The 14059-nt window shown below is 39.6% G+C and overlaps 1 long non-coding RNA gene across 1 annotated transcript in view; it reads left to right on the top strand.

Annotated features, from left to right (window-relative positions):
• The first annotated feature begins 3148 nt into the window (after positions 1-3148).
• The window catches only part of LOC141639717 (uncharacterized), a 46792-nt gene continuing 35881 nt past the window's right edge, over positions 3149-14059 (top strand). Inside the window, exons 1-2 of the long non-coding RNA XR_012542634.1 lie at positions 3149-3333; positions 3440-3560. This is a non-coding gene — a long non-coding RNA (uncharacterized LOC141639717). The remainder of the gene's footprint in view (positions 3334-3439; positions 3561-14059) is intronic.

Raw genomic sequence — 14059 nt, 5'->3', positions numbered from 1 at the left:
CTATATTGACATCGGTATTACCAGAACTTTTGCAAATAGTCGAATATATGAGCATTCTATGAATTTGATTATAAATTTGTTTATCAGTATAACCATCGATATTCCATTCATAGATACATTTACCACTATAACTATTATTCAACTGGTATTCTTGTTCTTCATGAAGAACATCTATGGGGGAAGGACGATTATAGTAATACAATCTCTGAGTAGGTTTATCGGCCCACTTTGTATCAAGTTTATTAAACTCATCCTTTATAACCTCCTTGTGGTCAGGGTTGTTATGAAAACGACTAGTAAAATCGTCACTAAGAGTTTTTAAAGATAGGCTTTCCATTTTTTCTTTAAGAAAATTTTGAACTTGTTCGCTCAATTTTACTTGTTCTGTTAATTTGGTCTCCCATTCTGGCTTTTGTTTTAACACGAAGTCCTTGATGTCAGCAGGACCTTGGATACTAATAGCTGAAGAAGAAGATGAATAAGAAGTTGACGAAAAAGTATCTCCTTTAGACGTAGTTCTTTTATTTAAAAGAGAAATGATATTATCTATTTTTTCGTGTAAAGAACCAATTTGTTCTCCTACTATTTTTAAAAATAGATTTGAATAATTTTGTTGTTGTATTAAAACATTTAGATGAAATGTTGTCATAACAGTATCTTTATTGTCAAATAATTTTGCCAGGGCAATAAAATTACAGTTTTCCATCCTAAAAGATTGTAAAGGAGGGTAAATATCATTTAGCTCGTCTCCATTAGATAAAATATAATTTCTTTCTAAAACATAAATGTATTGTTCTACATACGTAGCACAAAACCAAGGTACAAAATATGTAATCTGGTTATGAAAAGTACAAAAGTCATAAAATTCCTTTTGTATTGTTGCTTTTTGATTATCATCAAAAAATTTTAGGAACCATGTCCTGAAAATCTCCCATCTGGGTAGCTTAAATTCTTCTTTAATCTCATATCTAGCTTCAGATCCGAAACTAAAATCTATTATAGAAGTTTTTCTATCCATTACCAAAACTAAAACTCATTTAAGACATAGTCTCAACATTCTCTTCATTAGAATGTCCCCTTAATATGTTATCTCTATGGAGTTTAAATTCATCCATTCGAGGTTCCTTACGTTCATCAAGAGATGAATCATCATCTCTAATTTCTTCTCTTATTTGAGAAGTTGAGTGTCTAGATGTACTCGGGTGATCTAGTATATTGTCACATGGAGATATATAAGATCTCGCAGAATTATATCTAGTAAGTCTAGAAGGGCTGTTACTAGTTCTTCTTAGCAGTCTATTAGTTTGATTATTACCAAAGTTTAAAGTAACAGATCCATCACCTGTCTGTGTTACATCTAACAGATCTGTGTAAATAACAGGTTTAGGTGTCATAACCCTTTCAATATATAATCGACTATTTTGAAATAACTCCCTTTTATAATTTTTTGTTCAAATAACTCCCTTTTAAAACATGTTTTTTTATACAAATCAATGCCTCTTCACCGGAATGAGACTTATTTTGAATTTTACGGCCAAAAATTCATTTTTTTTCCTTCATTTTTCACTTATTCGACATGTTAAATTACAATCTGCCTGTTTAATCACTATTTTGTTCTTTAAAATAAGACAAAACGGCGAATTTATGCTTGATTCTTCTTCGTTCGGAGTGCATGATTTGAGGTTATTATATTTAAGAGAGATTTAGAATTGTTCACAAGTTATGAAAACGCAGTAGCGATGTAAGGATTATGTTATAAGAAGGGTAAATCAATCAAATTATAAAAAATAGATTTAGTTCCAGTGAAGAGGCATTGATTTGTTGAAAAACAAGTTTTATAAGGGAGTTATTTGGATAAAAAATTATAAAAGAGAGTTTTTTCAAAAAAGTTGATTATATAAGGGAGTTATTTTGTAATTTACCTATATATATATATATATATATATATATATATATATATATATATATATATATATATATATATATATAACACAACATCCTATTCAGATGTTTATATAAAACCACATTATAAATCACCATCATGCAGTTTCATTATTCACAACAACATATAATCATATAAGCTACTTCACCTTTCGCCACCATATCTTCCATTCCTCCACAATCATTTATTCATCAACTCATACAACACATTATTCAATATATATGCAATAGGACATTAGTAAGCACATAGCGATCCCATGACACCCCATAGTGACCGGTTCAAAGTTGTAGGGCGAGTTCGTGAATTTTGGACGTCTCCCAAGCCTTTGCATTAGCTCCTAACAACTTCTACCCGGTTTCATTTTATTTTGACTCCCTAGATTCATTGGGTTCATTACCTACAGGTTCCAAAATTGTCGCTCTGATACTACTTTGTAACACTCCCATGCATTAGGTTGTCTTAGTAAGGCACCTTGGTGTATGGGGATGTTACAAGGACCACCCAAGAGCTCCCCAAGTGGGCCACGAAAACCAAGGTAAAAATCCGTCTTAAGACGGTCACATAACAACAACAAATAACCATATTATGCTCGGTCAAACTCGACATATGGTGGTCAACGGTGGTCCCATGGTTGTCAACGACGGTCCTAGGATGGGTCAAAGGTATTAAATAAATAACATATAAACTACTGTAAGACGGTATTACCTTACGATCTCGAGGCGGAGGGCCAAAATCTCCCTTTTTCTTTTCTTTCTGTCTCTCTCTTATTTCTCTCTATTAAATGTTGGTGGTGGATTGTGTTTGAATAAGGTGGGTGGAGTAATATATACATACATATACAAATATATATATATATATATATATGTATGTATATATATATATATGTATGTATATAAATATATATGTATATATATATATATGTATATTTATATATAAATATATATATGTATATATATATATATATATATATATATATATATATATATATATATATATATATATATATATATATATATATATATATAGCGGGATCTCGTGAGTTTGGTTCTTACGGTGAGTTGTGAGTTTGGAAAAACTGGGCCATTAGATTAGGAAAAATACACGGCTTAGATTAACTCAAAAAAACAAATAAAACCTCAGCCATAAATCACTAGTACAGTACAGTCGTACTTCCTCCATTGTTTTCTCAAATCTCCGTATCACACTAAAAATGGCGTCACATCTCCAAACTTCCTCAAAGATCCCCAAAACCTCAAAATCAACAACCACAAAAGCCCCAAATTCCTCCAAATCCTAGCATCAAGCGCAATTGGTCCCTCGCTGATTTCGAGATCGGTAAACCTCTCGGCAAGGGCAAATTCAGCCGAGTTTACCTCGCTCGCGAAATCAAAGTTCGATTACCAAACAACATCACATATTATTATTCGTAATTAAGCTAATTATCCTTCTTAATAAAAAAAATTTCGGAATTAATTGATTAATTGCTTGACTGAGCAGAGTAAATATATAGTAGTGATCAAGAATAAATTGGTGGTGGTGGCTGACGAAATTAAGGTTAAGTGAGGCGTTGGGTTTCGCTGCTGGTTGCAATTGAAGGAGCACGGTGGTTCGTTTCTAGGTGATGAGTCATAATTATATACATATTTATGCCTCCCCTTAATTACTTTTGATACGGTTTTCGTGTTAGTTAATATCATTTACATGCCTTTTATGTTAGAATGTTGATACTTCCGCCTTTTGATGTTTAATGCAGGAATGATGCAGTTGAGATCATTTCTCTAAATTGGGTTCATTTATTATCAAAGATTTGGTTTTTGTTTTGGTTAGCGCTGCGACTACCGTCTTAGCTCCACATATCCATAACGTGCTTTGGCACAAACCATTTCTATCCCTTTAACCCATTTGCCACCCTTATTGTCCTTGATACATGTACTTTTGTCCACATATGATGATTGCATATTAGTTGGGGAAATCCCTATCACATTAGATTGCATGCATGTTTCATAAGTTGAGTGAGTGTTTCTACTTATTTCTATCTTCACATATAACTCACCCTATATACTTATGAGTGCATGAGTGAATCCGCGAGAATCCGACTAATTTGTCTTGCAAGATCGAAAGGTATTTGGCATTTGTATCTAGTATGGTGACTTGAGACTTGAGCTACGTTTTCTATTTCCCGTACCTTTGAATTTGTTTTATTGGTACACTTTAGTCATTACTTTGTTACAGATATGGATAGCTTGGGATTTGTATGTGCATTAAACATTAGCTCTGAGTCGTTTATTCGCCATTTGTATGATTGCCTTTTGTAATGTGTATTGCTTTGCTTGAGGACAAGCAAAAAGATGGTTTGGGGGAGTTTGATGAGTCATAATTATATACATATTTATGCCTCCCCTTAATTACTTTTGATACGGTTTTCGTGTTAGTTTATATCATTTACATGCCTTTTATGTTAGAATGTTAATACTTCCGCCTTTTGATGTTTAATGCAGGAATGATGCATTTGAGGAGCAAAGGAATGAAATGGGCATCGCGGAGTGAGCATGAAGGGATACACGAAGCATGGCACGAGAATCCATAAGAATGAAGGAAGAGAAGTTAAGAAGAAAACACGAAGAAAAGAGCTTCTTATTACAAGTGCCTCCTTTGAAGAGCCATATCTCGAGTTCTACAACAGATTTTCAAGTGATTCCAATTGGAGGTGAAAGCTTATCTTCTTAGCTTTCCAACGCCGCAAAAATCGCTTGTTTCTGACAAGTAACGAAGAAATGGCGGTCGTTTGAAGTTCAGTGCGCGAAGCAGGAAATTGGTGCCTCGATCGAGTCAACCTTGGCTCGATCGAGGAACTTCATGCTCGATCGAGTCACTCTCGACTCGATCGAGGAACCAACCTAATCAACTAAATTTCACAATGTCGAGAGTTGGGTGTTCTTGAACTTTGGTGCCTCGATCGAGTCACCCTTGGCTCGATCGAGGAACCTTCCAGTTTTATAATTCTCGCAACTTTCCTTAAGTCGGTTATGTATTGCTATAAATACCAAAACTCGTACCCTAGGTTATTTTATGCTTTATTTTACATAGGTTTAATATAGATACCTTAGAAAACTCTCTCAAATACTTAGTTTAGTTTATTTATTGTTCTTACTTCCGGATCTAGCTATTTACGGTATTGTTCTTAATCTTTCCTTTATTATTAATCATTTATTTCATTGTTCATCTTTTATGCTTGCAATCATGTTTCTTATTAATGTTATTGTTGTTCTTCTTTCTATTATGCGTAGCTAAATCTCTTATCTAGGGTGAAAGGGGATCTAGGTTGTTAGAAAAGGGATTATTATGAATTGATTGTTAAATTGCTCTTAATTGTTGTTTGATTATCGTACTACTTCTAATTAGTTAATTACTGATCAGAATTGATTAATTAGTCTTGCATAAACTAGGATTATCACCGACCGGGTTAAGACTAGTATAGGCCACGATAATTGAATAGAGATAATTTAATGATAGCGACCGCATGTTAAATTAGATCTAAAAGAAATATTGAATCGACCGATCATATGACTTTCAACAATATACATTGCTCAATCAATGAATTAAAATTCTACCCTTTGACGACGACCTAGTGAACCCGATCCCTAGACCTTTTAATATTATTGTTATTCATCTTTTATTTACTTGCAATTAGTCGATTAGCATACAAACAATCAAACCCTCTGATACGTGCATTTTATATAGTCTTTTTAGCCTATTTCATGCACGTACTTCTACGCTTTTATCGTAGTTTATGCTACGAAATGCCCCGAATATGCTACTTTGGTTTGTTTTGTCTTATTTGCAGGAATGAACCAGAAAGTAGTGAAATCAAGCCTTTTACCGTTCGTTTAGCATGCATTTGGAGAAAGAGTGAATTTGGAGCGGAAATGTAGTTGTCTTGAGATGCGCAAAGAAGTAAAATAGCTAGGCGAGCAAAGGAAGAACTTCAAATTGCTAGTGCCTGCTTTGGAGAGCCATATCTAGAGTTTTACAACAGATATTCAGGTGATTCCAAATGGAAATGAAAGTTTGTCCTCTTAGATTTCCAACGCCACCGGAATCACCCTGTTTGCCCAAGTAACGAAGAAATGGCAGCCGTTTGAAGTTCAGTGCGCAAAGCAGGAAATGCGCGCTGGAAAGTACTCGATCGAGTGACAATTATGGTCGATCGAGTACTAGCTACAGCGAGAAGATATTAGTCGATAATAATTAGATTATATCTTAGTTTTATCTTATAATTAGATTAATAATAATTATCTCTCATTATATAAGAGATACTAAGTTAGACCTAAAGCATTCATTCATTCCCTGGAGTCAGTAGAGGGGACGGACGACTGCTTGTTCTTCATTTTCTCTATTTCTCGGATCAATTATTGTATTGGTATTATTATCCTTCTTTAAATCTTTAATCCTTTTATTGCTTTAATCCCTTCTTCCCTATATTAGTTATCGGAATTATTCTAATTCAATTCTCTTTAGTCTTTTATTATGTTGAACTTCAATTATCTATTTCTTGTTATTGTTAATTCGTTAATCATGAGTAGCTAATTTTCTTATGCTAAGACTATAGGGGATCCATAATTATGAAGGGAGAGTAATCGATTTATTGGGTTAATGCTGGTATTGTCTTTGTTGGTTAAATGTCTTTGCGTTAATTGTATCTGTCATCGATTGAGTCGACGCAATTAGACATTTAATTCTTAGTGATCCTTGACCTGGACCGAAAGGTTGGAAAAGGCGAGACTAGTAGCGAACAATAGGGTATTGCAGTGAGGGCGAAAGTTAAGCTGTTTACGCTTTAGGGTGAATTAAGGACCGAAAGGTGACGTTCGCTACCCCTTAGACCGTATTTGCATTGACCTGAGACCCGACAGTTACTTGACTAAATGATTATGGTGAACCGTCTATCTTAGCTGTTTCTTCTTATCTGCTTGATTCTTCCCTTTTAATTCTCTTTTCCTTACTCTTATTAGTTTAGAAAATCACATTCAAAACCCCCAAATTGTGACACCTGACAGACTGAATTAAACAGATAATTAGCAAAATAGCCTCCCTGTGGAGATCGACCCTACTTGCTGCTAGCTTCTGTTAGTTGTTTTTAGGTTTATTTTTGGTACAGAAACGACCGTATCAAATTTTGGCGCCGTTCTTGCGGGAGGCGACGCTTTTATCTGTTTTATTTTTGTTCTTTTTCACCTCAAGGGAAGACTGAGTACCTTGAGGTCGTTCTTATCTTTTTCTTTAGTCTTTGTTTTGATAGGTCTTACAGTCTATTAGACAGATTTTAGGAAGAGATTATCGAAGGGAAGGCTTGAGTACCTTCGACCCTTTTGCCAAGATGACGTCCGTCTCCCGACTTATTGCTCAGTTTGAAGCTCAAACTGAAAGATCTACTAATTGGGAGAGGAAAGAATCTTGGGGTTGTGGTAATCACTATGAGGCTACTCCTCCACTGAGGCCTAGACCACAACCGTTGCTGCAACAAGGCTACCCACCACCTTGTTATTCTTTCTCACCGCAACCAATTCCCCCACTTGATAGGAATGATGAGGCTGAAGAAGTAAAGTCACTGATATTGGCACTAGCACTACAGTGTCATAATTCTAGTGCGGAATTTGATAGCCGTATGAAGAAGCTAGAGGCTCGGTATGCTCAATTAATTCCCAAGCAAGAGCAATGTGAGACGGTGTATGCTATCAACACCGACACCATTCCGTTTCATGAAGATACCCCGGAGGATGGTTTAGACGAGTTTTTGGAATTAATACTTGCTGCGTGCAATGCAGACACTCGATCGAGTGAAAAATCAACTCGATCGAGTGAACTTATTCATCCCATCACTCGATCGAGTGATAATTATGGTCGATCAAGCATTACAGAAATTGAGGATGGTCGATCGAGTGGAAGTTTTACTCGATCGACTGAAATTGCTGAAGAAATCACTCGATCGAGTGATAAAACCGGTCGATCGAACGAGACTGATGCTGTAACCCTCGATCGAGAGGATGTAAACACTCGATCGAAGACTCTTGAGGAAGAAGCGTCTATAGATGATGAGGAAACTACTCGATCGAGTAGTATTACGGTTCAGTCAATTCCTTATCCACAACGACTGCTGCCACACCGTAGATTTCTGGACCGCATACGAGCTTTCAATGTCGCTGCTCATTACGATGAGATGATCACTCAGGTACCTACTTACGCTAATTTTATTTCTCAAATTGATTGGTCTGAGAGGGATGCTAGTGAGACGGTAATGAATGTTGCTATGACTGAAGAGTGCAGCGCACTTCTTGAAATGGGACCCCGCCCAAAATGTCGACCCGATTCGTTTTTCTATACCATGTTCTATAGGGACCCATTCGTTTGATAATGCTTTATGTGACCTCGATTCTAGTGTCAACATTTTACCTTTGTCGCCGGCGTTGAAATTGGGACTGACTAAGTTTACGCGCGCTAGAACGACTGTCCGATTAGGATTACTCCTATGTACGGGTCAAAGGAGCTTTACATGACGTACCTGTTAGGATCGGGAATTTCTATATTCCCGCAGATTTCATTGTCTTAAACATACCCGAAGACCGCAATGTTCCCATTATTTTGGGACGACCATTTTTGTGCATTTCTTTGGCGCAATTATCGATGTCGGGGTTGGGACACTTACCTTTCAGGTCGGAGGGGAGGACTTGGTTTTTACTAAGTCTGATGACCCTAGGGAACCCATGCACATCACGCCATGTGATGATGTCCCTCATGAAGAGTCCTTTGATACACCGTCTGATAGCCCTTCTGAGTCACATATTATTGCTGCTTTTATGACGCCTCCGCCCCATTCTGGGAGCGAATTGGAGGAAAATGTCTTTGTTTCTCTTTCTACAGGTCTTGACAAGTTCAAAGACCCGGGAGGTGAGATGGGTGCTCTTAGCATGAAGTCGGGAACTGCCTGGATAGACGACCCAGGAGGAGGTGTTGATAAAGCCACACCGTCTAGGAAAAAGCTGTAACACCCCCATACTCCGAGTGCCTTACCAGGACCACTCAGGTATGAAGACATCACCATCTCGGTTGCCCGAGGTATGATAATCAAATAGACAAAACAGAAACAACATTTATTATAAGTAATTTAATGAATAAGTACAATCCTCGAAACCAAACTGAAAGTACAATACATTATTCCAAACTATCTGTTCTCAATTGAAATGTAAATAAATACTAAACTACAGCGGAAGACTCTAACGTCATGTCGTGGCCATCCCAGCTATCCCAGTATCATCTCTATACCTGTTCAATATCTGCTCACCATCCCCGAATGGATCACCGCAGGTTTTACAAAACAACACCGGGGTCAGTACTAATCACACAATCAATATAGATAACAACAATAAGACAAACAGACAAATTTGAATCACACACACACACACACCACCAACTCCCATCATCTCAATACTGACTGTCCACTAGACCAGCCCTGCCAGTGGGGGACCGCAGCCGTTCCCACCTAAGCCCCGCTCATCGTACGAGCGATAACCCTGTCCATTAATGTGCACATCCCCTTTCGTGGCGGGTTCCACGAAGGGCGAAACTAGGGCGTGAGATCACTCCCGCAAGTGACCCCACTCAGCCGAGAACGCATCTCGAGAGCCATAGAAACCAATCACAATCACAATCACAATCACAATCACAATCATCATATCAAACAACTAATTACAGCACATCACCAATATCCCATTATGGGACTAATACTGAGTAGGAAATCCTACCTGGAAAGCACAACACGCAGACGGTATCTACAGCTGTCTCAAAACGCCTCTTCTACGAATTCTCCTCCTAACATATAACACATAACGACTACCAATTACTTACTATTCATAAAACCCCCAAATCCTAAATTAGGGTTTGACCAAACCTAGCAAAACATTATATAAATTATATTAAAAGCTTACCCTCGACGCAAGGAATCCAACGACACGAACTACGATACAAACTGACCGTCGAACTCCGGAATTGTTAAGGATGCGATTAGGAAGATGACTGACTGCTTTCTCTCTTAAACAGGTTTTAGGTTTTGGTAAAAGTGAATTAAAACAACGACGATTATGTTTAAATACCCTAATCGCATAATTAACAAAACCCGCGAAAAACTCCCCGTAAACCGGACACTCGATCGAGTACCCAAGGTACTCGATCGAGTACCTTACTCGATCGAGTGCCCCACTACTCGATCGAGTGCCCAACAGTCGAAAACTATTTTGCTTCGCCACTTACCCTTACTCGACAGAGTAAGGCCTACTCGATAGAGTACCCCCAAGACTATAAATACGGAGTATTACAGTCTTCCCTCCTTAAAAGGAACTTCGTCCCCGAAGTTCAAACCACCACTAAACAAAGGTACTCCCATAAGCCTCCCGACTCGAAGGCCAAACAAAACACGACGTAAAACATGATACTAACCCCAACCTATCCCGACAATCATACCGACACAACATATAAAAGGTGTATATAGAACTCTTAAAAACTCTCGCGATCATCTCCTACCCCCCTAAAAGAAACAAGGTTACGTCCCCGTAACCATACATACCTGATCAAAAAGGAAAGGGTAACGCTCTTTCATGATATCCTCTGCCTCCCATGTAGCTTCCTCAGACTCGTGGTTAGACCAAAGGATCTTAAGCAGAACTGTCTCCCCACTCCTGGTCTTTCTAACCTTTCGGTCTAGGATCTGCTTAGGCACCTCCAGATATGATAAAGACTCATCCAGCTCTAAGCTCTCTGCCTCCAACACATGTGACGGGTCACTCACATACTTCCGCAGCTGCGATACATGAAACACATTATGCACTCTCTCCAACGCAGCCGGTAAAGCCAAACGATAAGCCACTTCCCCAACTCGCTCTAAGATCTCATAAGGCCCTATAAACTTCTGACTTAGCTTGCCTTTCTTCCCAAATCTCATAACCCCACGCATCGGAGACACTTTCAGAAGAACCTTGTCCCCAACCCGAAACTCTATGTCCCGACGATGTAGATCTGCATAACTCTTCTGTCGATCCTGAGCTGCTCTCATCCGTTCCCTGATCATCTTAATCTGTTCCACCATCTCATGTACCATCTCTGGTCCTAAAACCACTGCCTCAGCACTATCGTCCCAACAGATCGGACTCCTACATCTCCTCCCATACAAAGCCTCAAACGGTGCCATACCAATACTAGTGTGATAGCTGTTGTTGTAAGAAAACTCTATCAAGTCCAACCTCTGCTCCCAGCTACCACCAAAATCCATCACACAAGCTCGCAACATATCCTCAAGAGTCTTGATTGTTCTCTCGATCGCCCGTCATCGCGGGATGAAATGTTGTACTCATCTTCAAAGCTGTTCCCAACGATTCCTGCAACTCCTTCCAAAACCTTGATATAAACCTCGCATCTCTGTCAGACACTATGTCCTTAGGGACTCCATGTAACTTAAGCACGTTCTTTCGATAGGCCATAGCCAGTTGTGCCTTAGTCCATGTATCTTTCATTGGAACAAAGTGAGCTGACTTGGTCAGACGATCCACTATCACCCAAATCATATTGTTACCTTGTTGACTCTTCGGCAAACCCACAATGAAATCCATGGAAATGGATTCCCACTTCCACTCAGGCACCTCCAAAGACTGAACCTTACCTTGTGGTCTTCTCTGTTCCCCTTTAACTCTCTGGCATGTCAAACAACGGGACACAAACTCAGCTGTCTCTTTCTTCATCCCAGGCCACCAAAACGTTTTCTTCAAATCTTTGTAAAGCTTGTCTCCACCCGGATGAACTGAATATGGTGTGCAATGCGCTTCTGTCATGATTGTCTTTTTCAACTCCTCGTCATTAGGAACACACCACCTACCATCAAACCTCAAGCTACCATCTGTATGAATGGAAAACCGGACACTGTCCCCTTCTCTACTCCGACTCTCCACTCCACTATCTTAGGATCCAAAGCCCGCTTATCCCGAATGTCATCATAAAACTCCATGTGTCTTTGTCATATCACCCATAGCATCTCCTTTCTGCATCATATGAATCCCAAAGCTCGCTACCTCATCCCTCAGCCTCATCAAAGATAGAGCTGTACACAAGGAATGTACACTCTTTCTACTCAAAGCATCAGCAACAACATTGGCCTTCCCCTCATGGTAGATGATTTCCATGTCGTAATCACCAATCAGCTCCATCCACCTCCTCTGTCTCATGTTCAACTCCTTCTGCGTGAAGATGTACTTGAGACTCTTGTGATCAGAAAATACCTTAAAGATTGCTCCATAAAGGTAATGTCTCCAAATCTTGAGAGCAAACACCACTGCACCCAACTCCAGATCATGAGTAGGGTAGTTCTCCTCATAAGGCTTCAATTGCCTAGAAGCATAGGCAATCACTTTACCATTCTGCATCAACACACATCCCAACCCATTCTTCGAGGCATCTGTATAAACCTCGAAATTCTCGCTCCCTTCAGGCAATGCTAGGACAGAAGCTGTGGTCAAACGCTCCTTTAATGTTTGGAACGCCGTCTCACAACTCTCATCCCAACGAAACCTGTTCTCTTTCCTCATCAACGCCGTCATTGGTCTAGCTATCTTGGAGAAATCCTTCATGAACCGCCTGTAGTATCCAGCTAAACCCAAGAAACTCCTCACTTCAGCAACATTCTTTGGTGCTTCCCACTTTGTCACTGCCTCAATCTTCGCCGGATCCACAGCTACCCCATCTTTAGAGATTACATGCCCCAGAAAGGCAACTTTCTCCAACCAGAACTCACACTTGGACAGCTTAGCATACAACTCATGACCCCTCAAAGTCTGCAACACGATCCTCAGATGCTCCTCATGCTCCTCCTTAGTCTTAGAGTAGACCAAGATGTCATCGATAAACACTACTACAAACTGATCCAAGAACTGTCTGAAGATCCTATTCATCAAATCCATAAACACTGCCGGCGCATTAGACAACCCAAACGGCATCACCACATACTCATAATGGCCGTACCTCGACGTGAAAGCTGTCTTCGGTATGTCCACATCTCTAATCTTCACCTGATGGTACCCCGACCTCAAATCAATCTTAGAAAAGACTGTTGCACCACTCAACTAATCAAACAGGTCATCTATCCTTGGCAAAGGATACTTGTTCTTTATCGTCACACGGTTCAGCTCCCGGTAATCTATGCACAGCCTCAAACTCCCATCTTTCTTCTTCACGAAAAGAACTGGTGCTCCCCAAGGCGATACACTTGGTCTAATGTATCCCTTCTCTATCAAATCATCCAACTGCTTCCTAAGCTCCTCCATCTCCTTAGGACCCATACGGTACGGTGCCTTAGAGATTGGCCCCGTCCCTGGCTTCAACTCAACGGTGAAATCTATCTCCCTCTTCGGTGGCAACCCCGGAATCTCCTCTGGAAAGACATCTGCAAACTCTCCCACCACTGGTATCTCATCAACTGCCGGGCTCTCTATCCGGTCATCTCTCACATGGCACAAAATCAGAGGACATCCCTTCCTCAGATACGACTTCAAGGTGACAGCTGCAATCAACTTAACTTTGGGTTTGACTAGAAACCCACGGTAAGACACACTAACACCCTTAGGACCTCTTAGGGACACTTTCTTTTGATGACACTCTATCTTAGCTTTATACTTTCCTAACCAATCCATCCCAACTATCATCTCAAAACCATTAAAAGGAAACTCTAGCAAGTCTACCTGGAAATCGACTTGCCCAACTATCAAAGATACATCTCTAAACAACCTCCCACACGGTACTGACTCACCTGAAGGTATGAAAACTTGCTCCCTAACAGACTCATACACCCTCAAACCCAACTGTTTTACATGACTCGAGACACAAACGACGAGAAGCCCCCGAATCAAACAAAACAAACGTAGGAATACCATTAACAAGGAATGTACCGGTGATAACGTGCGCATCCTCCTCACCGCCTTCTTGTCCATCATGAACAACTTGCCATCGGTCTTCTCGCCCACCTCCTGGACAAGATTAGGCGATGCGGTCGGCTTAGCACCCGACCCTTGATTGTTGTTGTTG

The sequence above is a fragment of the Silene latifolia genome, unplaced genomic scaffold (genome assembly GCF_048544455.1).
Source record: "Silene latifolia isolate original U9 population unplaced genomic scaffold, ASM4854445v1 scaffold_57, whole genome shotgun sequence".
NCBI lineage: Eukaryota > Viridiplantae > Streptophyta > Magnoliopsida > Caryophyllales > Caryophyllaceae > Silene > Silene latifolia.
Note: the sequence above shows the minus strand (reverse complement) of the source record. Positions and strands in the feature narration are given on the sequence as shown.